We start from the raw sequence: 24,485 nt of genomic DNA on the forward strand, positions 1-24,485 counted from the left end.
TAAGGACACTATTCAGGCCCCAGTGTTAATAAGGCCCCTCAGATCACACCCCTAATCAAACCTTAGATAAGACCTCCATGTAAATAAGCCCCAATGTAAAGCAGACCTCAGATTAGACTTCCATGTTAATAAGTCCCCCATATTAATCAGACCTCAGATCAGAGAAAAAAAATAAAGCAACTTACCTGCTCCGGACCCTGCTCCTAGCATCCAGCGCTCTTCCTGCTGCACTGTGCTGTGACCCAACAACAAACATGAGCGTGAGGTCACAGAGCGCCGATGTCCTCATACTGTGCGCAGGACACACCACAGCAAGCGGCCGAGGAAGACCAGGAAGCTGTGAGAACAGAGCCCAGACATGGGGCCCTGATCTGAAATGGGGTTCTGATCTGAGGTCTGGTTTAGAGTCTGATCTGAGGTTTGATATAGGGATCTGATCTGAGGTCTGATGAAGATTGGGGGTCTGTACTGAGGAAAATATTTTTTTCTTATTTTCCTCCTCAAACACCTAGATGCGTCTTATCAGCAGGAGCATCTTATAAAGCGAAAAATACAGTAATTCATTTCTAAGAAATTTCCCATTGCTTTATATTGAAAAGCTTGAAATCCCATGGAATTCCGTTAAAACCAAACCTAATTCTTCATAGTATTCTCCATGTGGTCAGATTTCTTTTGTGTTCCCTTCTCTTATTTCATGCTCCATGGTATGGTCAGTATGCAGTGTACTCAAGTTAGGGTTAATAGTGTTCCTTGGTGTTGTAGTGCAATCGTGACCACTAACCTGGGACAGCTGACTCTCTGCAAGGGCAGGTAGTGATAGGTAGTGTTCGTGACGCCAGTGCCAATTGAACGGTGGCACGCCGTTTGCTGATAGCAGGAATAACTGAGGAACCACGTGATGATAAAACAGAACTTGAACTTTACTTGATCTTTAGTAGTCATCATACATGGACATAGATGGAAGCGCAGTTCCTTTGAAGACAGTTGGTTTCGGTACATTTAATGCAGGCAATATGTAGCAAGGTGATCTCAGAGGGTTAAACACAGGACTTGCAGTACAGGCGGCTTGCACTCTATTCCTGACTGATCCTGGGACATGGAAACTATTCCCCAAGGCCCAATGCCCTAGCTCTGGCGTATATCCTTGGGTCTGTGATTATCAAGTACCTCCTCTGCTGTCTTTAGTACCTCTTGCTTTCCCAGACTTGCCTCTGCCTCTCTCAGTTTCCTCAGGCTGGTTAACTGTGGTGTTCCTGCTTCTGCAAATATGGACTCAGGAGGGGAACCTTCTACTTGGATCTGGAACCCGGTTACAGGGACTGCGATACCCTCTCCTAGTCTGCAGGCTCCAGGCCTGCTCTGCTTTCACAGGCTCATGGCCTGGACTTAACTCAGACATAGAAAAAAATAAGGGGTTGGGTCAGCACAACCTGCCTGTAGGTGCACATCACTATGGCGAAATACATATACAAACGGAAAATGCAAATGTGATCGCACACTACATCCAGCACTCTGCCCTCCATGCTGGACGAGACATTGGTTTATATTTTGGCCAAAGCATAGTAAGCCACTCACCGCGTCAAGGTTGTCTCATGAGTGGTCCCTAACTCTTGTTCCTACCTGTTCATGGGCCATGACAGCCACATAAAATCCAGGGAATGCAGGTCAGCATGCAAGCCAAGTACACTTTGCTTGTAACCCCGTCCGGTGCCATTACAGCTTTCATCGGATCCAGGGATGCAAGTACCAACATGCATGCTGAACCCACCATATACTTCTCCTGGAGCCAGATGGCTAATGGTAGGTTCTATACAAGCAGACTCAGTTTTATACTGACTTTAAAACCAGCCTCAAGGACAGATTAACTGGTCAGGTGTGCAATGACTCCAAGGAGATCGCCACGCCTCCAATATATACTACACTCGTCCAGCATGGAGGGCAGAGTGCTGGATGTAGTGTGCGATCACATTTGCATTTTCCGTTTGTATATGTATTTCGCCATAGTGATGTGCACCTACAGGCAGGTTGTGCTGACCCAACCCCTTATTTTTTTCTTTGTAGTATATATTGGAGGCGTGGCGATCTCCTTGGAGTCATTGCACACCTGACCAGTTAATCTGTCCTTGAGGCTGGTTTTAAAGTCAGTATAAAACTGAGTCTGCTTGTATAGAACCTACCATTAGCCATCTGGCTCCAGGAGAAGTATATGGTGGGTTCAGCATGCATGTTGGTACTTGCATCCCTGGATCCGATGAAAGCTGTAATGGCACCGGACGGGGTTACAAGCAAAGTGTACTTGGCTTGCATGCTGACCTGCATTCCCTGGATTTTATGTGGCTGTCATGGCCCATGAACAGGTAGGAACAAGAGTTAGGGACCACTCATGAGACAACCTTGACGCGGTGAGTGGCTTACTATGCTTTGGCCAAAATATAAACCAATGTCTCGTCCAGCATGGAGGGCAGAGTGCTGGATGTAGTGTGCGATCACATTTGCATTTTCCGTTAACTCAGACATAGTCTGATCTCCTCCTTCCTTTCCCTGACTGGGCCTTATATAACCTAGGGCTCCCTAGCTCCCTCTATTGACTCAGAGCTGGAATGACACCCCTAGCTGGCCTGCACGTGCACATTTCACAGTAACAGGGAAGTACATAGCATTACATTACATTATATTTTATGAAGATGACTTATACCAACCTCCCCATAAATAAGAGGAAACGACAGCACACAAGTGACCCTTCTGTAGTGACGGGCATTACAGCTCCCGTACACTACATACCCCGCTGCTTTAAGCTGAGTACGACCTCGTACTCCATCAGGGCCCGCCCAACTGGAATTTTTCCTGAAATAGAAAAAGACACATGCAGGCATACATATATGTAATTCATCTGCATATACATTCATATCAGGTCCAATTGGCAAAGGTGAAGTGTGGTGACAAGGGGCGTCGTTCTCTTTTCTCAGGATAGTGAGTGGAACTGGGGGGCTGACCTGGCACAGCGTGACAATAATACCAGGATAGTCCATGACAATGAATAAGTCCATAATAAAAGCAATATCTCAGAGGCTCGCACATAGGAAGTCCATCTCTGGGCACATAGACTTGAATAACACCTGTTAATAAATACGGTCAGCAGCACACATATAAAATGACAATACAGGACTCTGACAATACCAGGGCCATGTTATCCTGGCAAGTCCTGCTTACCCTTTAAAACGGTGCTGACATAAAAGAGCCCTTTCAACCTGTAATGGGGGTTAAAAGGGGAAAAGGTGCAATCAAAGGCACAACTGGGATTTATTAAGCAATCTTTTTCGGACGCAGGCAGGGTGTCCCGAGAACAGAAAAGGGCAGACTGGGAGCAGTGGTTCACAGTGGCAACTTGGCTTCACGAAAATGCCACCGGCCGTGGAGAACTGGCAGCAAGCTCCACCAGCCTGGCAAACGTAAGGGACAGTTCCTGCAACAAAGGTAATGTCTCTGTGAGGATATGCAAAATGGCCAAGCAGGCCTACTCACAGGTGTGTGTCAAACTCCTCTGACTCCTCTTCAGAGGAATAATCACTGGGCTCCCACAGCAATTGTTCTGGCCTAGCAGGCCATATTTGGAAGCCGTCTCCCCGTACTATTTTGATTGGAGGGGGTCTATCCAGCATAGCTTCCACTTCTGCTTCGGTTCTGGGAAAAAGGACCCACTGGACACACCCAGCGTAACCGAGTCTTTCCACCCGGTATATCCTTCTCTGCAGCAATTCCACAGCCGACGGTCCGCTTGCAGGCGGCTCCAATGGAGGTGAATTAACTCGTTCAGCTTTGACCGCTGCCAGTCGTCGGGCTTCAGCGCAGACCTCGGACCTCTGGCAACTGTCCTGAATCTCCCGCTTTATCTCCCGCTGTACTGCCTCAGGAGGGGGATACTGGTCCGCAGGGAGGGCTCTGCAGCACAATGGGCTCCCAGAACACGTCGGGCCCAAAAAAGATCTGGCTATGCAGGTAAGTGGAGCGGGGCGGCTTGGATCCCGGATCCTCATCTTCCCAGGTCTCAGGCCGTACCCCGGGGCAGCTAACCGCAGTGGCATAGGGTCCCCTTAAACCCTCTGCTGGAGTGCATTCTACTATTTCTCCCATCACGAGGTTGTGCAGGCGATCGGGCAGATCTCTCCTGGTCAAAGGCCCGCCCCCTAGGCATAACACAATAGGGAAGGCGGCCACATTATCATCCATCAAGGTGGGTGGTGTCCCAAGGTAGCTTTCTCCTCCCTCTTGGAGGGTTTTGGCGCCAAATATCCGCGCCACTGCAGACAGTGATGGCGCAGGAAGAAGTCCAACGGCGCCGGCAGCCATCTTGGGTGCCATGATGCAGCTATTCAGTGACAGCAAGCAGGATGATAAAAAGTCCATGAAGACACACTCTGATGTGACGATTTTCTTCCTCTTGATAGCGCAACACTGCACAGCGCTTTTTGGAGGTTTTAGGGACACTTTTTGTATGTTTTTCAGTCCACAAAGTCCACTTCAAATAAACAGGCAATTTGTCACTTTGGTCACAGGGCAAACTGGATAAGGCACAAAGTTCACGCTTCTTGCACTAGAAAGCGTACGCATCCTGTTCGTGACGCCAAAAGAGAGTTGCAGTGTACTCAAGTTAGGGTTAATAGTGTTCCTGGGTGTTGTAGTGCAATCGTGACCACTAACCTGGGACAGCTGACTCTCTGCAAGGGAAGGTAGTGATAGGTAGTGTTCGTGACGCCAGTGCCAATTGAACGGTGGCACGCCGTTTGCTGATAGCAGGAATAACTGAGGAACCACGTGATGATAAAACAGAACTTGAACTTTACTTGATCTTTAGTAGTCATCATACATGGACATAGATGGAAGCGCAGTTCCTTTGAAGACAGTTGGTTTCGGTACATTTAATGCAGGCAATATGTAGTAAGGTGATCTCAGAGGGTTAAACACAGGACTTGCAGTACAGGCGGCTTGCACTCTATTCCTGACTGATCCTGGGACATGGAAACTATTCCCCAAGGCCCAATGCCCTAGCTCTGGCGTATATCCTTGGGTCTGTGATTATCAAGTACCTCCTCTGCTGTCTTTAGTACCTCTTGCTTTCCCAGACTTGTCTCTGCCTCTCTCAGTTTCCTCAGGCTGGTTAACCATGGTGTTCCTGCTTCTGCAAATATGGACTCAGGAGGGGAACCTTCTACTTGGATCTGGAACCCGGTTACAGAGACTGCGATACCCTCTCCTAGTCTGCAGGCTCCAGGCCTGCTCTGCTTTCACAGGCTCATGGCCTGGACTTAACTCAGACACAGTCTGATCTCCTCCTTCCTTTCCCTGACTGGGCCTTATATAACCTAGGGCTCCCTAGCTCCCTCTATTGACTCAGAGCTGGAATGACACCCCTAGCAGGCCTGCACATGCACATTTCACAGTAACAGGGAAGTACATAGCATTACATTACATTATATTTTATGAAGATGACTTATACCAACCTCCCCATAAATAAGGGGAAACGACAGCACACAAGTGACCCTTCTGTAGTGATGGGCATTACAGCTCCCGTACACTACAAGTACAGCTGAAGGAGCTCCATATGGTACACCTCACGACACCTTAGTCCACAGACATGTCAAGGGCATCTTCTTGATTATGGAGCCTCACATTTTCTTTCAGAAATAAAATGTTTGGAGAACATTTTGTTTTCCTAGACCACTGTAGTCTTTCCCAAGAGTGGACTAACAAGACTTCTAACCAGCCATTTCCTGTTTCTGGAAGCATATATCACAGTGAACAGTGGGGTTTTCTTCGTATGATGCCTCCTCACAAAACTCTCGTTCCCCAAGTAAGAGACGAAAACAGACTTTTTTCGGTTTTGACACTGACCAGAGGCATGCGGGATACAGTATAATCCTTATACATCTAGTAGGCATTTAGTGACTAATACTTACCATTTGTTAGTAAATCTGTGTACGGCTTATGTCATAAGGGAGAGTCACAACAGAAGGCAATGAAAGGTGGAAAGGCTCTGGATTTACTCACGGCAGAACTTTTGTGTGATTGCAAAATGCTGGAAGGAGCTGGACATTTTTCTGCTCTTTGACCCTCCAATCATACAGAAAACTTGTTAATCTAGCCCCCATCGGACTCCGTTAATGCTACATTACAGTTGTTGTCTTGCCATACTTCACCGGAGGGGTTCCCCTGCTCAAGATTCCCTGTACAGCAACGGCGGCACCAAGCGCATGACGTCATAGCAATCAATGACGTTGTGTGCTCGTGCACTCAGCAGGACCGGTTTTCATGGACCGTGGTCCGTGAAAATCCACGTATGTGTGAATGAGGCCTTAGTCTCTTTACCATACTTTAAACTGCAGCAATGCTTCTTTACATTGATACATTGAATCGGTATAAGATCACCAAGAAACCAGCGCAGGGAGAGAAGAACAGGCTGATTATAAACTAGAACTAACAGCTCATGTTAATTTTTTCTTTTTTCCAGAAAACAGCGATACAGTGCACAGGACATGACGGATCTATGGCTCTAGGGGCTGGAGAAGCAAACAAGACGTGACCAATGTAACCAATTTTTTTTTCATCCAGTCACGCTTTCCTTAAAAATAGCCTGGTAATAAATGTAAACTCCTTAATAGGAAATGCTGAGGTACGCTCAGAAAACCGCCATACACCGTCCGCTCCAGAATCTGGGTCAGATCTGATAAGGACATTCTGAACCCTCCGTCGCCGGATGCGTTAATGTAAAGTCAGTCAGGGTGATTTGCCCAGAATAGTACAATTTAGCTTTTCAACCGATCCCCATTACGTATACAGAGCAATTAGCGGCGGTCACATAGCTGACATACACGCGCTCCCCGGGGAGAGCAATTTTCTTTATCTGTAATACATTCTTTGCATGTAGCTCGCTCATTATACTGAGTCGGCAACCGAAAATCCTTCAGGGCGGAGGTGAAAAAAAGCGTTCTCCTGGATGTCTGTCCCTTCCCTCAGCGCCCCATTCTCCCAAACGTGTCCATGAAGTCATTGTTTCTGTAGAAAACTAGAACTCATTTGTCAACTTCGAAGCACAGCACCGCCCCACTGCTAATTTATTCACTCCTCTTCGCCGACGTAATGTTTGTGCAGCGCCCGTAATCCCTCGCATGCGCCCTGGATACACATGTCAGCGCCCCCGGGCGGTGTCCTGGCATCGGCCTCACAGAAGTCATTGCGCATGAGCCAGCTTCGCTTGACCCGGGCGGGCGGTGAAGCGGGTGCATGTGCAATGACTTCTGTGAGCAGGGCCGGTCTTTGAGGTGTGCGAGCTGTGCAGCCGCACAGGACGCCATGGCAACAGGGGCGCCCGGCGGCCGACACAGCTCGCAATCGGTCTCTTAGGCCCCTTTCACACGGGCGAGTATTCCGCGCGGATGCGATGCGTGAGTTGAATGCATTGCACCCGCACTGAATACCGACCCATTAATTTCTATGGGGCTGTTCACATGAGCGGTGATTTTCACGCATCACTTGTGCGTTGCGTGAAAATCGCAGCATGCTCTATATTCTGCGTTTTTCACGCAACGCAGGCCCCATAGAAGTGAATGGGGTTGCGTGAAAATCGCAAGTGCGGATGCGGTGCGATTTTCACGCACGGTTGCTAGGAGACGATCGGGATGGAGACCCGATCATTATTATTTTCCCTTATAACATGGTTATAAGGGAAAATAATAATATTCTGAATACAGAATGCATAGTAAAATAGCGCTGGAGGGGTTAAAAAATAATAATACTAATTTAACTCACCTTAGTCCACTTGATCGCGTAGCCCGGCATCTCCTTCTGTCTCCTTTACTGAACAGGATCTGTGGTGAGCATTCATTACAGGTCAAGGACCTGTGGTGACGTCACTCCGGTCATCACATGATCCATCACATGATCTTTTACCATGGTGATGGATCATGTGATGACCGGAGTGACGTCACCACAGGTCCTTGACCTGTAATGAATGCTCACCACAGGTCCTGTTCAGTAAAGGAGAAAGAAGGAGATGCCGGGCATCGCGATCAAGTGGACTAAGGTGAGTTAAATTATTATTATTTTTTTTTAACCCCTCCAGCGTTATTTTACTATGCATTCTGTATTCAGAATGCTATTATTTTCCCTTATAACTATGTTATAAGGCGAAATAATACAATCTACAGAACACCTAACCCAAGCCCGAACTTCTGTGAAGACGTTCGGGTTTGGGTACCAAACATGCGCAATTTTTCTCACGCGAGTGCAAAACGCATTACAATGTTTTGCACTCGCGCGGAAAAATCGCGGGTGTTCCCGTAACGCACCTGCACATTTTCCCGCAACGCCCGTGTGAAAGAGGCCTTACAGCAGGCTGGCTCGAGATTGTGTGAGGCGAGCCTGGCGAGCTGAGCCGCTGCAGCTGCCAGGTCAGGTTCCGGAGCGTGGAGGAGGAGCTTAGGGGCGCAGGCGCAGCGTCCAAGTGCTGCGCCTTCACAGAGAGCCGCGGATGGATCCGCTCAATGTGTGAGGGCGGCGGCGGGTGCTCGGCAGACAGGGAGGGAGCAGAAGACTTCAAATAGTGAGTACTTGGTCTTATTGTTTTTTTTTTTCAAATATCTTTCATTAAATGGGGGCAGGGGACTGGATTACGGTGACAGATACTGGGTATGATTAAGGGGGAAGGGGACTGGATAAGGGTGACACTGGGTATGATTAAGGGGCAGGGGACTGGCTTTGGTTGACACTGGGTATGATTAAGGGGGAAGGGGACTGGATAAGGGTGACACTGGGTATGATTAAGGGGCAGGGGACTGGCTTTGGTTGACACTGGGTATGATTAAGGGGGCAGGGGACTGGGCAAAGGTGACAGGGTATGATTAAGGGGGGCAGGAGACTGGCTATGGGTGACACTGGGTATGATTACCACCTCAGCTCCCCTAGCTTATACCCCCTTAATGACCAGACCACTTTTTACAATTCTGCACTACACTACTTTCACGGTTTATTGCTCGGTCATGCAACTTACCACCCAAATGAATTTTACCTCCTTTTCTTCTCACTAATAGAGCTTTCATTTGGTGGTATTTCATTGCTGCTGACATTTTTACTTTTTTTGATATTAATCAAAATTGACCGAAATTTTTGCAAAAAAAATGAAATTTTTCACTTTCTGTTGTAAAATTTTTCAAATAAAACTACATTTCTATATAAGTTTCTCTCTAAATTTATTGTTCTACATGACTTTGATAAAAAAAAAATGCAATAAGTGTATATTTATTGGTTTGGGTAAAAGTTATAGCGTTTACAAACTATGGTGCAAAAATGTGAATTTACGCACTTTGACTTTCTGAACACCTGTCATGTTTCCTGAGGTTCTACAATGCCCAGACAGTAGAAACACCCCACAAATGACCCCATTTCGGAAAGTAGACACCCTAAGGTATTCGCTGATGGGCATAGTGAGTTCATGGAAGTTTTTATTTTTTGTCACAAGTTAGTGGAAAATGATTTTTTTTTTTTTTTTTTTCTTACAAAGTCTCATATTCCACTAACTTGTGACAAATTTTTTTTTTTACATGAACTCACCATACCCCTCACGGAATACCTTGGGGTGTCTTCTTTCTAAAATGCGGTCACTTGTGGGGTATTTATACTGCCCTTGCATTTTAGGGGCCCTAAAGTGTGAGAAGTAGTTTTGAATCCAAATGCGTAAAAATGCCCTGTGAAATCGTAAAGGTACTCATTGGAATTTGAGCCCCTTTGTGCACCTAGGCTGCAAAAAAGTGTCACACATGTGGTATCGCCGTACTCAGAAGAAGTAGGGCAATGTGTTTTGGGGTGTATTTTTACATATACCCATGCTGGGTGAGATAAATATCTCTGTAAAAGACAACTTTTCCCATTTTTTTATACAAAGTTGTCATTTTACAGAGATATTTCTCACACACAGTATGGGTATATGTGAAAATACACCGCAAAACACATTGCCCTACTTCTCCTGAGTACAGCGATACCACATGTGTGACACTTTTTTGCAACCTAGGTGCACAAAGGGGCCCAAATTCCAATGAGTATCTTTAGAATTTCACAGGGCATTTTTTACGCATTTGGATTCCAAACTACTTCTCATGCTATAGGGCCCCTAAAATGCCAGGGCAATATAAATACCCCACAAGTGACCCCATTTTGGAAAGAAGACACCCCAAGATATTCCGTGAGGGGCATGGCGAGTTCCTAGAATATATATTTTTTTGGCACAAGTTAGCGGAAAATTATATTCTTTTTTTTTTTTTTTTTTTTCTTACAAAATCTCATATTCCACTAACTTGTGACAAAAAATAAAATTTTACATGAACTCGCCATGCCCCTCACTAAATACCTTGGGGTGTCTTCTTTCCAAAATGAGGTCACTTGTGGGGTATTTATACTGCCCTGGCATTTTAGGGGACCTAAAGCGTGAGAAGTAGTTTGGAATCCAAATGCGTAAAAAATGCCCTGTGAAATCGTAAAGATACTCATTGGAATTTGGGCTTCTTTGTGCACCTAGGCTGCAAAAAAGTGTCACATATGTGGTATCGCAGTACTCAGGAGAAGTAGGGCAATGTGTTTTGGGGTGTATTTTCACATATACCCATGCTGGGTGAGATAAATATCTCTGTAAAAGACAACTTTTCCCATTTTTTTATACAAAGTTGTCATTTTACAGAGATATTTCTCTCACCCAGCATGGGTATATGTAAAAATACACTCCAAAACACATTGCCCTACTTCTCCTGAGTACGGCGATACCACATGTGTGACCCTTTTTTGCAGCCTAGATGCGCAAAGGGGCCCAAATTCCAATGAGTACCTTTTAGGAGGGCATTTTTAGGCATTTGGATTCCAGACTTCTTCTCACGCTTTAGGGCCCCTAAAATGCCAGGGCAGTATAAATACCCCACAAGTGACCCCATTTTGGAAGAAGACACCCCAAGGTATTCCGTGAGGGGCATGGCGAGTTCCTACAATATATTTTTTTTTGGCACAAGTTAGCGGAAAATTATATTCTTTTTTTTTTTTTTTCTTTTTCCTTACAAAGTCTCATATTCCACTAACTTGTGACAAAAAATTAAATTTTACATGAACTCGCCATGCCCCTCACGAAATACGTTGGGGTGTCTTCTTTCCAAAATAGGGTCACTTGTGGGGTATTTATACTGCCCTGGCATTTTAGGGGACCTAAAGCGTGAGAAGTAGTTTGGAATCCAAATGCGTAAAAAATGCCCTGTGAAATCGTAAAGATACTCATTGGAATTTGGGCCCCTTTGTGCACCTAGGCTGCAAAAAAGTGTCACACATGTGGTATCTCCATACTCAGGAGAAGTAGGGCAATGTGTTTTGGGGTGTATTTTTACATATACCCATGCTGGGTGAGAGAAATATCTCTGTAAAAGACAACTTTTCTGTCACGGGGTTCCGAAGGTACACTCGGTCCCCCATTGCCCGCAGAACTGTTGCTTAGCTTTTGGAATGAGGTTCTGTGTTTGACCTCATTCACAGGGCGGCTTTACTAGCTGGGTGGCTCCTTGCTCCTAAGTCTGCCTTGAGCGCCGAGCTGATCACTCGGTGCTCGACTGGTTGGTCTGTCGGTCATGTGACGCTGGCCACGTCACATGACCCTCACTCCCCACTATAAATACAGGCAGCCTGCTGGCTACAGGTTGCCTGTTAATTTCTAGGTTCCTGGTATTTGTTGGACTGCTGAATACTTACCTGATCCTGTTCCTTGACCATCCTTTTGCCTGATCCTCCTGTACTGCGCATCCGTCCTGGTATTGTGACCTCGGCTCCCACCTGACTACTCTCTTAGGACTCCTCTTGTACTTCTCTGCTCTCCTGGTATTTATGACCCCGGCTTCTCCTGACAATTCTCTGCTTGCTCCATTTGTACTTTGCAGCTTTCCTGGTATTGACTCGGTCCGTTCACGTCCTGTTGTTTGTCTGTCTGTCATCCCTGCACTTACTCCAAGTTAGGGATTGCCGTCCAGTTGTCCCCTGTCATTAGGACTCGCGAGGCAAGTAGGCAGGGCCAGGGGTAAGGGTGGAGCGCAGTGGTCACTTCCCTTCCCCCTGTGTGTGTGTGTACGCGACCGTTACAGATTAACAGGCCCAATAACCACTGTATTATGAATCCTCTGGTGACCCTGACTGACTATGTCTCTAATCTGACGCAGATGGTGCAGGAGTTAGGGGAAAAACTCAGCTCTTTTGAGTTAGGGCTAGGCTCTTCCACTCCTCAGGCCTCCAGTCCGCATTTTGAGCCTAAGATTAAGCTCCCAGAAACCTTTTCTGGAGACCGGAAGAAGTTTCTCTCTTTTAAGGAGAGTTGTAAACTTTACTTCCGTTTGCGCCCCGTGTCCTCTGGCCCCGAGAGTCAACGCGTGGGCATTATCATTTCCCGATTACAGGGTGATCCCCAGGACTGGGCGTTCTCTTTACCTGCTGGCGCCAGTTGTTTATATTCTGTGGAGGGGTTCTTTCAGGCCCTAGGTACCCTCTATGATGAACCAGACAGGGCTCTAGTAGCCGAGACGGCTCTAAAGGCACTGGTTCAGGGCAATTTACCAGCGGAGGATTATTGCACCCAATTCAGAAGGTGGTGTGTCCCCTCAGGATGGAACGAACCAGCCCTGAAGAGTCAGTTCAGGTCAGGTCTGTCTGATAAATTAAAGGATCTTCTGGTCAGTTATCAACTTCCAGAGACCTTAGAGGAGATGATGACCCTTGTTGTCCGACTTGACCGACGGGTTAGAGAGAGACGACAGGAACAACAGTTCTCTTCCCAGATGGTGGTCCAGCCAGAGGCCTATCCCAGAGACAATGCTGAGGTCTCCACCGAGGAACCCATGCAGGTTGGCATGACCCGAGGGAATCTTCGCCGCAGACGTGGAGAATGCTTTTACTGTGGAGATTCTGACCATTGGATCAACCAGTGTCCTAAGAAGGTCCTCTCTGTCAAGTCTCCTAAGGCAAGGCAACCTAAAGACCAGGTACACCCTGAATTTTCTAAATGTAAGCTTTCGGTACCCATTACGATTTCTCTGGGAGTAGATAAATGGGCGGGTAAGGCCTTTATTGATTCTGGCTCAGCGGCTAGCTTTATTGACTCTGAGTATGCTGTTAGATTGGGTATTCCTATGTTTGCCTTACCAACTCCTATCCATGTCATGGCTATTGATGCTACTCCTCTTATTGGTGGTACAGTGAGCTTATGTACCTCGGAGATTTCTCTAACCGTGGGTGTGTGCCACTCAGAGAGATGTTCGCTTCTAGTCCTGGAGAACTTACCTGCTGAGGTGGTACTAGGGTTGCCTTGGCTCCGACTACATAACCCCACTATAGATTGGTCCAATGGGGAGTTGGTGAGATGGGGGCCTAAGTGTGACTCGTGCCTGTCCGTGGTACAGGCTGGGGTCTCAGTAAAGTCTGATACTTTACCCTCTGTTGTTAGAGAATATTCTGATGTATTCTCATCACCAACCCCAGAGGTTCTACCCCCCCATAGACCTTATGATTGTACCATAGAGCTAGTAGAGGGGGCCAAGTTTCCTAAAGGACGAATTTATAATCTTTCTATGCCCGAACGCAAGGCCATGGAAGATTATATTAAGGAGAGCCTTGGTAAAGGGCATATTAGACCTTCTGTCTCTCCTATGGGGGCGGGGTTTTTCTTCGTTAAGAAAAAAGATGGTGGTCTTAGGCCATGTATCGATTACCGGAGATTAAATAAAATCACTGTCCAGAATAGATACTCCCTCCCATTGATTCCGGATTTATTTAACCAGGTCCTGGGGGCAACCTGGTTTTCCAAAATTGACCTGAAAGGGGCATACAATCTAATCCGAATCAAGGAGGGAGACGAATGGAAGACGGCGTTCAATACTCCGGTAGGACACTTTGAATATCAGGTGATGCCTTTTGGACTCAGCAATGCCCCAGCTGTGTTCCAAAACTTCATGAATGACATTCTTAGGGAATTCTTAGGTAAATTTGTTATTGTCTATCTTGACGACATTTTGATATTCTCTCCTGACTTCGAATCCCATGTGTCTCATGTTAGACAAGTATTAGAGGTGTTTAGGGAGAATCAGCTATCCGCTAAACAAGAGAAATGTGTCTTTGGTGTGCAGGAGATTCTGTTTCTAGGGCATGTTCTGACTCCTCACGCCTTCAAGATGGATCCTGGTAAGGTACTAGCAATTAAGGAATGGGTAAGACCTTCATCCTTAAAGGCCTTACAACGGTTCTTAGGTTTCGCCAATTACTATCGTAAATTTATTATGAATTTTTCCGTAATTGCTAAACCGTTGACCGACCTTACTAAGAAAGGGGCGGATTTGGAGAATTGGTCTACTGAGGCCATTTCTTCATTTGAAAAATTAAAAAAGGCATTCAGTAGCGCTCCCATTCTGATCCAGCCTGATCAGGAGAAACCTTTCATTGTGGAGGTGGATGCGTCCGAGGACGGCGCAGGAGCAGTCCTTTCACAAGGTCCTGCCAGCCTCACTAATCTGAGACCATGTGCCTTCTTCTCCAGGAAATTCTCTCCCACGGAGAGAAACTACGACATAGGGAATAGGGAGCTGCTGGCCATTAAATGGGCATTTGAGGAGTGGAGGCATTTTCTGGAGGGGGCAAGGCATTGTGTAACTGTTGTCACTGACCATAAAAACCTTATGTTTCTCGAGTCTGCTAAGAGGTTGAATCCCCGTCAAGCCAGATGGGCTCTGTTTTGATTTTTCCATCACGTTCAGGCCGGGAAGTAAAAATGTGAAGGCGGACGCATTATCTCGGAGCTTCCAGGCTTTTCAACCTACTGAGGTAACACCTGAATCCATCCTACCAGCAAAAATCTTCTTAGCAGCTCTTACCCAGGATATCTCGGCTCGCATTAGGTCGGAACAACATCTGGCACCGATATCCACCCCAACAGATAAGTTGTTTGTTCCCGTACAATTTCGTCTCCAGCTGTTGGGTGAGTGTCATGATTCTGCCTTTTGTGGACATCCGGGTGTTGAGGGCACTAAGGATCTGGTTTCTAGATCTTATTGGTGGCCCACTCTAACTAGGGATGTCAAGTCCTATGTGTCAGCCTGTGAGGTTTGTGCCAGGTCCAAGACACCTAGGACTCGCCCTGCTGGTAACCCTACGACCCCTACCCATTCCCAGTAGACCCTGGTCCCATATCTCGATGGACTTTATAACTGACCTACCGCTGGCGGAGGGTAAGACTGTAGTGTGGGTAGTGGTGGATAGGTTTAGCAAGATGGTCCATTTCATTCCCCTGTCTAAACTCCCGAATGCCAAAACCCTGGCGTCTATTTTTGTGAAAGAAATTGTTCGATTGCATGGTATCCCGGAAAATATTGTTTCGGACAGGGGTGTGCAGTTTGTGTCCAAATTCTGGAGAGCCTTCTGTCAAAGATGTAAAATTTCGTTGTCTTTTTCTTCCGCCTACCATCCTGAGAGTAATGGGCAGACTGAACGCCTTAATCAGTCTGTGGAACAATTCCTGAGGTTGTATGTTGCTGATGACCAGCAATTATGGGTCAAATTCCTTCCATTGGCTGAATTTGCTCTGAATAACCGTGTCAATTCTTCTGCTGGGGTCTCCCCTTTCTTTTGTAACCATGGTTTTCATCCCCGTTTTCATTCTGGGTCGTCCCTCTCCTCCTCTAACCCTGAAGCTGATAAACTCTCCTCCGAACTGTGCACAGTTTGGGCCCGGGTTCAATCGAACCTAGAAAAGGCTCAATGTTCTCAAAAACTCAAGGCCGATAGGAGACGTTCAAGGGGGGTAAACTTTCAGGTTGGGGATAAAGTATGGTTGTCCTCCAAGAATCTATCTCCCAAGGTAACTTCTAAAAAATTTGCTCCCCGTTTTATTGGACCATATAAGATCACGGAAGTGATTAACCCGGTATCTTTTAGGTTGGAGCTGCCTGAGTCATTCCACATTCATAATGTGTTCCATAAATCTCTGCTTAAAAAATATTTTGAACCGGTAGTACCATCAAAAGCCTCACCTCCGCCAGTTCTTGTTAATGATGCTGTCGAGTATGTGGTGTCTAAAATAGTGGATGTCAGGAAGGTGCGTAATTGCTTGCAGTACCTGATTCACTGGAAGGGGTATGGACCTGAAGAGAGATCTTGGGTACCTGCCAGGGAGGTTCATGCTCCTAGACTTGTTCGTAAATTTCATTTAGAACACCCTGAAAAGCCATCGCCTGAAGTCTTGGGTCCGGTGGCCCCTCGTAAAAGGGGGGGTACTGTCACGGGGTTCCGAAGGTGCACTCGGTCCCCCATTGCCCGCAGAACTGTTGCTTAGCTTTTGGAATGAGGTTCTGTGTTTGACCTCATTCACAGGGCGGCTTTACTAGCTGGGTGGCTCCTTGCTCCTAAGTCTGCCTTGAGCGCCGAGCTGATCACTCGGTGCTCGACTGGTTGGTCTGTCGGTCATGTGACGCTGGCCACGTCACATGACCCTCACTCCCCACTATAAATACAGGCAGCCTGCTGGCTACAGGTTGCCTGTTAATTTCTAGGTTCCTGGTATTTGTTGGACTGCTGAATACTTACCTGATCCTGTTCCTTGACCATCCTTTTGCCTGATCCTCCTGTACTGCGCATCCGTCCTGGTATTGTGACCTCGGCTCCCACCTGACTACTCTCTTAGGACTCCTCTTGTACTTCTCTGCTCTCCTGGTATTTATGACCCCGGCTTCTCCTGACAATTCTCTGCTTGCTCCATTTGTACTTTGCAGCTTTCCTGGTATTGACTCGGTCCGTTCACGTCCTGTTGTTTGTCTGTCTGTCATCCCTGCACTTACTCCAAGTTAGGGATTGCCGTCCAGTTGTCCCCTGTCATTAGGACTCGCGAGGCAAGTAGGCAGGGCTAGGGGTAAGGGTGGAGCGCAGTGGTCACTTCCCTTCCCCCTGTGTGTGTGTGTACGCGACCGTTACATTTTCCAATTTTTTTATACAAAGTTGTCATTTTACAGAGATATTTATCTCACCCAGCATGGGTATATGTAAAATTACACCCCAAAACACATTGCCCTACTTCTCCTGAGTACGGCGATACCACATGTGTGACACTTTTTTGCAGCCTAGGTGCGCAAAGGGGCCCAAATTCCAATGAGTACCTTTTAGGAGGGCATTTTTAGGCATTTGGATTCCAGACTTCTTCTCACGCTTTAGGGCCCCTAAAATGCCAGGGCAGTATAAATACCCCACAAGTGACCCCATTTTGGAAAGAAGACACCCCAAAGTATTCTGTGAGGGGCATGGAGAGTTCGTAGAAGTTTTTTTTTTTGGCACAAGTTAGCGGAAATTGATTATTATAATTTTTTTCTCACAAAGTCTCCCTTTCCGCTAACTTGTGACAAAAAGTTCAATCTTTCATGGACTCAATATGCCCCTCAGCAAATAGCTTGGGGTATCTACTTTCCGAAATGGGGTCATTTGTGGGGTGTGTTTACTGTTCTGGCATTTTGGGCGGGGCTAAATTGTGAGCAACCCTGTAAAGCCTAAAGGTACTCGTTGGACTTTCGGCCCCTTTGTGCACCTAGGCTGCAAAAAAGTGTCACACATGTGGTATCGTTGTACTCAGGAGAAGTAGGGCAATGTGTTTTGGGGTGTATTTTTACATATACCCATGCTGGGTGAGAGAGATAGCTCTGTAAATTGACAACTTTGTATAAAAAAAATTAAAAAGTTGTCATTTACAGAGATATTTCTCACACACAGTATGGGTATATGTAAAAATACACCCCAACACATTGCCCTACTTCTCCTGAGTACGGCGATACCACATGTGTGACACTTTTTTGCAGCCTAGGTGCGCAAAGCGGCCCAAATTCCAATGGGTATTTTTAGGATTTTACAGGGCATTTTTTACGCATTTGGATTCCAAACTACTTCTCACGCTTTAGGGCCCCTAAAATACCAGGGCAGTATAAATACCCCACAAGTGACCCCATTTTGGAAAGAAGACACCCCAAGGTATTCCGTGAGGGGCTTGGCGAGTTCCTAGAATATTTTTTTTTTGGCACAAGTTAGCGTAAAATTATTTTTTATATTTTTTTTCTCTTACAAAGTCTCATATTCCACTAACTTGTGACAAAAAAATTAATTTTACATGAACTCTCCATGCCCCTCATGAAATACCTTGGGGTGTCTTCTTTCCAAAATGGGGTCACATGTGGGGTATTTATTCTGCCCTGGCATTTTAGGGGCCCTAAAGCGCGAGAAGAAGTCTGGAATATAAATGTATAAAAAAATTTACGCATTTGGATTCCGTGAGGGGTATTGTGAGTTCATGTGAGATTTTATTTTTTGTCACAAGTTAGTGGAATATGAGACTTTGTAAGAAAAAAAAAAAAAAATCAATTTCCGCTAACTTTTGCCCAAAAAAAAAAATCTTCTATGAACTCGCCATGCCCCTCAAAAAGTGATCTTTATAGCCCAGCAGCGATTTTACGGTGTTTTTGCAGTGATCAGAAAAAAAAAAATTCTGTCACTGCGGTGGGGCAGACTGAACGCAAGTGTGCGCACAAGATCAGGCCTGATCGGGCGAACACTGCGTTTTTTGTAGAGCCTATAGAACATGTCCTATTCTTGTCCTCAATTGCGGGCAAGAAAAGGCATTTTCTATATAGTTCTGGCAATGTGCGGATCTGCAAAATGCGGAAAGCACATTGCCGGTGTCCGTGTTTTGCGGATCCGCGGATCTGCAGAACACATACGGACGTCTGAATGGAGCCTTACAGGGGGGTGATCAATGACAGGGGGGTGATCAGGGAGTCTATATGGGGTGATCAGGGGTTAATAAGGGGTTAATAAGTGACAGGGGGGGTGTAGTGTAGTGTGGTGCTTGGTGCTACTTACAGAGCTGCCTGTGTCCTCTGGTGGTTGATCCAAGCAAAAGGGACCACCAGAGGACCAGGTAGCAGGTATATCAGACGATGTTAACAAAACAGCGTCTGATATACCTTTCAGGGGTTAAAAAAATCGCATCTACAGCCTGCCAGCGAAAGATCGCCGCTGGCAGGCTGTAGATCAGCTCGTTTACCTTCTGATCCTGTGAACGCGCGCTTCTGTGTGAGCGCGTTCACAGGAAATCTCGCGTCTAGCGAGATGACGCGCCGATGCGTGAAGGAGGAATAACCCGGCCGCCCTCAAGACGCATCCCTGCATTAGGCGGTCGGGAGGTGGTTAAGGCCCTTAATCATACCTAATGTCACCCATAGCCAGTCTCCTGCCCCCCTTAATTTAAGGGGGGCAGGGACTAATTGAGGGGGCAGGGGACTGGGTAAGGGTGACACTGGGTATGATTTAAGAAGGGCAGGGGACTTGGTAAAGGTGACAGGGTATGATTAAGGGAGGCAGGGGACTGGCTCTGGGTGACACGGTATGATTAAGGGAGGCAGGAGACTGGCTATGGGTGACACTGGGTATGATTAAGGCCCTTAATCATACCCAGTGTCACCCATAGCCAGTCCCCTGCCCCCCTTAATCATACCCTGTCACCTTTGCCCAGTCCCCTGCTCCCTTAATCATACCCAGTGTCACCCAGAGCCAGTCCCCTGCCCCCCTCAATTAGACCCTGCCCCCCTTAAATTAAGGGTGACAGACACTGGGTATGATTAAGGGGGCAGGGGACTGGCTCTGGGTGACACTGGGTATGATTAAGGGAGGCAGGAGACTGGCTATGGGTGAGAGAGCTCTGATGGGGAGAGAGCAACAGCAGAAAGCATACACCCACTGAGCTCTGATAGGGAGAGTGCAGCACAGTAGCAGAAAGGATACAACCCATGAACTCTGATAGGGAGAGAGCTGGAGCAGAAAGGGCACAGCCATTTAGCTCTGATAGGGAGAGAGCAACAGAAGAAGCGTTACACCCTCTGAGCTCTGATACGGAGCTAGCTGCAGCAGAAAGGGCACATCCCCTGAGCTTTGATAGTGACAGAGCTACAGCAAAGTAGCTGAAGAGTTGAAATTTTTTAAGAAAGATCAATTTCAAAAACTAATTTTTAGCCCAAGATAAGTAGAAAGCAATAATATAAAAATGTGCCCAGCAGTGTGCATAGCCTTCGCACATATTGTAGCTTCTAATAATGGCCCACATCTTACAGGTTCTGCCTGGGCTAGGTAGACTGATGACCATGTTGGCGGGGAAGAGTTTCCCATTATGTAGAACTCTGTAGTGTGGTTCTCTGTGATTGACTGTCATGCCCAGTTGTACCGTATTATTGCACTCTTTGGCATCCGCTCGTGTTACATTCTCTACGTCTATTATTACGTAGCTTCAGCAGACAACAGTAATTGATGTTGAGCATATCCCCAGAAACAGCATGCAGGCCGGACACTATGTGCCTGGACCTCGACCAAGACTTCATTTCCACCTCAGAACTTCTCTGATTGAACATAACTTTCTGTATCAAGTATGTGTTTGGACGTGTGCAGCAGTACATCTTCACGCCAGCTCAGACAAGGCCTAATAGAATTCTAGGAAATGTGAAAGGACCCAGCCTAGGGAAGTGTACATTGAGCAGTAGGTGCCCCCATATCCTGCCAAGAATACAATCGTATTGCCCTGACTTTATAAAACCGCACGCTCTGCCATAAAACGGTAAAAAGTAAATATTCATGGCATGACTGATGGTCTTGGCACTAGGCTGGCATCGCAGTTCAGTGTTTGTACTACACAAAGTTTATTAGACCAGGAATGGGACATAGCAAGGAGTCTTATGCAATCTTCTTCTGCTTATTATCTTAGGGCTTATTTAGGCTCTTATTTCTTCATGACTTTCATATCTTGAAAAAAATATAGGAGCTGCAGAGATGGCACCTGAGGGAGCCCACAGGCCTCTCTACCACCTAAGAAGACATGGAAGGTAAGGTGTTCTGTTACAGTGCCCAGGAACTTCTTTGCCTACTTTGGACACGCTAGGAGAACCATCTACAATCAACTTAACATCGAGGAAAGAAGCCATTGCACAAGGGTGGTGCATGGTGGAGAACTCCATTAACTCTGCTGATACTTATTTGTACTGATGTTGTGTTTAGTCATGTCCTTATCGCCTATTCAAAGGATAGGTTATAAGTTGGGATGAGTGAAGCGACCTCCAGATCCTAGATCCGAAGTCTCTTTGCTCAAAACTTCGGTTTACAATGTACGGCCTCGACGAAGGGAAGTGAGTTATTCCTAGTGAATAACTTCGGTATTTGATTTTTAAACTGAAAAACCATTTTCAAGCTTGGATCCAAACTAAACTTCTGTTCTGACTTGTACCTCGGAACCGAAGCCGAGTTTGGATCCAAGTTTTAAAAGTTGAAAAATCAAACACTGAAGTTATTCACTGAAGTCTTGCAAGACTTTGCTTAGTCGGAGGCCGTACATTGTAATGCTGTATGGAGACGGATCTCAGCTCAGCATTAAACTGAAGTTCTTCTGAGTGGGGATAAGTTCCTGCTCATCATTGCCTTATTGGAAATAGGATATTTCTAAAAGCCTTCCGCAGGTGGAGCATCCCTCAAATTGGACAATGAGAGGCAGGGAATAGATCGCCCCTCAAAACGTGAAGCATAAGTGGAGGGTTGTATTTTTATGGGAGGTGCTGGGTCTATGACGGAAGGGTTGTGTTACAGTATGTCTGTGGATAGCTTGGATACAAGATGAGATACAGCCTCTAGCCTGGATGCACAATGAGATACAGCCTCTAGCCTGGATACAGGAATAGATACAACCTCTAGCCTGGACGCAATATGAGATACGACCTGTAGCCTGGATACACAATGAGATACGGCCTCTAGTCTGGATACAAGATAAGATACGACCACTAGTCTTGACACGGGATGAGATACGGCCTCTAACCTGGAGACAAGATGAGATACGACGTCTATCCTGGATACAAGATGAGATATGGCCTCTAACCTGGAGATAAGATGAGATACGACCTCTATCCTGGATACAAGATGAGATATGGCCTCTAGCCTGGATACAAGATGAGATACGGCCTCTAGCCTGGAGACAAGATGAGATACAACCTTTAGCCTGGAAAAAAGATGACTTACAGTCTCTAGACTGGAGGCAAGATGAGATACAGCCTCTAGCCTGGATACAAGATGGGATACGGCCTCTAGCCTGGAGCCTGAAACTGGCATCACAGCTGGTCCCATAAATGCTCAATTGGTGATAAATCTGGCAAACGGGCAGCCAAGGAAGTGTTACCATCTGGTGGAGATATTCCTGGGAAACCCTTGCTGTGTGTGAGTGAGCCTGTGTAACATACCCACTAGGGAGGTGGGAGGTGGAGAAGATGGGAGTGGTGGTAGAGGCCAGATAATGGTAGTGGTCCTCTCCTGGGAGTGACTCAATAAGGTCCTGGTTCTGGGAAATTAAGGGGCCAAGGTAGTACTTGAAGTCTTGGTCGTGCTCTTCTAATCAATGTCATGTGATGTTACATTGTCTTGCTGTAAGATCTCTTCTGCCCCAGGGAAGACAATCAGCATGTATGGGTGAACATGATTTGGGTGAATCTGGATAGATTCATACCCAAATCGGTTGAAAGTGCCTTCTACATGGATGAGTGACCCAGAGAATGTCATGGAAACATAACACTACCTACACCAGCTTGTGTTCTTCCAGCAATGGTTGAGGGTGTTTTTTCTCTGATGTTTCTCGCCTGACAGGTCAACATCCATCCGTTCGGTAAAAATGTGACCCATTGAAGATGGCAACTCTTTGAAAATCAACTTTTATGCCCATGCAACTTCGTTAGCAGAGGTGCAGTGACCATCTTTCTACTTCAAAACCCTGTATGCAGTAGGGTTCACTGACCTGTTCTTTTAGACACACTCCTGGTAGCCCAGGAATTCGTGATATTTCTCAAATATTTGGTAGAATATTCGTCATATATTCGCGAATTCGAGATTATTTTCTTGATCGCGAAAAATCGGCAATGTAATATTTGCGTAATGTGCGCGAAATACAGGCATGGGTCACTATAGCTAAATTTTTCAAGCTGCTAGAAGTTTCCTGAGACTGGAGAAAATGGTTGGCCCGGCAGAACATTACAATAGCTTTATATGCAGATAGCGTGCTCCAATATATTCGCGACGGCGAATTCATAGAAACATAGAATGTGTCGGCAGATAAGAACCATTTGGCCCTTTTAGTCTGCCCAATATACTGAATACTATGGATAGCCCCTGGCTCTATCTTATATGAAGGATGGCCTTATGCCTATCCCATGCATGCTTAAACTCATTCACTGTATTTGCAGCTACCACTTCTGCAGGAAGGCTATTCCATGCATCCACTACTCTCTCAGTAAAGTAATACTTCCTGATATTACTTTTAAACCTTTGCCCCTCTAATTTAAAACTATGTCATCTTGTAGCAGTTTTTCTTCTTTTAAATATTCTCTCCTCTTTTACCTTGTTGATTGCCTTTATGCACTAATGATGCGAATATTTTGGCGCAATACGTGCATTTTCACATTTTAACAGGTCTGACTACATATTAGTGATTGGTGCACTAAGTATTGTTGTGAACTTGTGACATCGCAGCACTATGTCTGTAGAATGTATGTATGGACACCAGAACCATACACTATATCACTATCTAACCTACACTGACTATCTCCCACTAACTATCTGTATTATATATACAGTATAACTAACTAACTAACTAACTAACTATCTAATGTAATGACACAGGAAAGCACAGAGCACAGCAATGTCACTGCTCTCTCTCTCAGAACTGCAAAAAAAAACTGCAGAAAATGGCTGCTGGGGAGGTTCTTATATAGTAAGGGGTAGGCAACTTTTCTATTGGTTGCTAGGAATGTTGCTAAGCTATGACAAAGACATTGCAGCCTTCTCATTGGCCCACAAGCCAGAAGGGAGGTTACTGATGGAAAAAAAAACTAGAATATTTGAAATTATGAATAAATATCACTATATTCTAAATATCCGTGAATTCTCAAAGTGCCGATATTCGCGATTAATATTCGCTATTCGAATATTCGCGCCCAACACTACTTTCCAGGAGCTACATGCTGCCGATGACGAAAATAGGATGTGGTCATAATAACATGACTCGACTGTGTAACTGCAAGGCGAGTTTTGCAGCAACCTGCCATTTCTATCTGAGTGAATATACAGTTGCAAGAAAAAGTATGTGAACCCTTTGGAATGATATGGATTTCTGCACAAATTGGTCATAAAATGTGATCTGATCTTCATCTAAGTCACAACAATAGACAATCACAGTCTGCCTAAACTAATAACACGCAAAGAATTAAATGTTACCATGTTTTTATTGAACACACCATGTAGACATTCACAGTGCAGGTGTAAAAAACATGTGAATCCTTGGATTTAATAACTGGTTGAACCTCCTTTGGCAGCAATAACTTCAA

At 45.9% G+C, this 24,485-nt stretch overlaps 1 long non-coding RNA gene across 1 annotated transcript; it reads left to right on the top strand.

Annotated features, from left to right (window-relative positions):
• The first annotated feature begins 2,827 nt into the window (after nt 1–2,827).
• LOC120986339 lies at nt 2,828–24,485 on the top strand. The gene is made up of 3 exons (XR_005775671.1): nt 2,828–3,275; nt 16,115–16,120; nt 24,474–24,485. It is a non-coding gene; the product is annotated as an uncharacterized LOC120986339 (long non-coding RNA).

The sequence above is a fragment of the Bufo bufo genome, chromosome 1, assembly GCF_905171765.1.
Source record: "Bufo bufo chromosome 1, aBufBuf1.1, whole genome shotgun sequence".
NCBI lineage: Eukaryota > Metazoa > Chordata > Amphibia > Anura > Bufonidae > Bufo > Bufo bufo.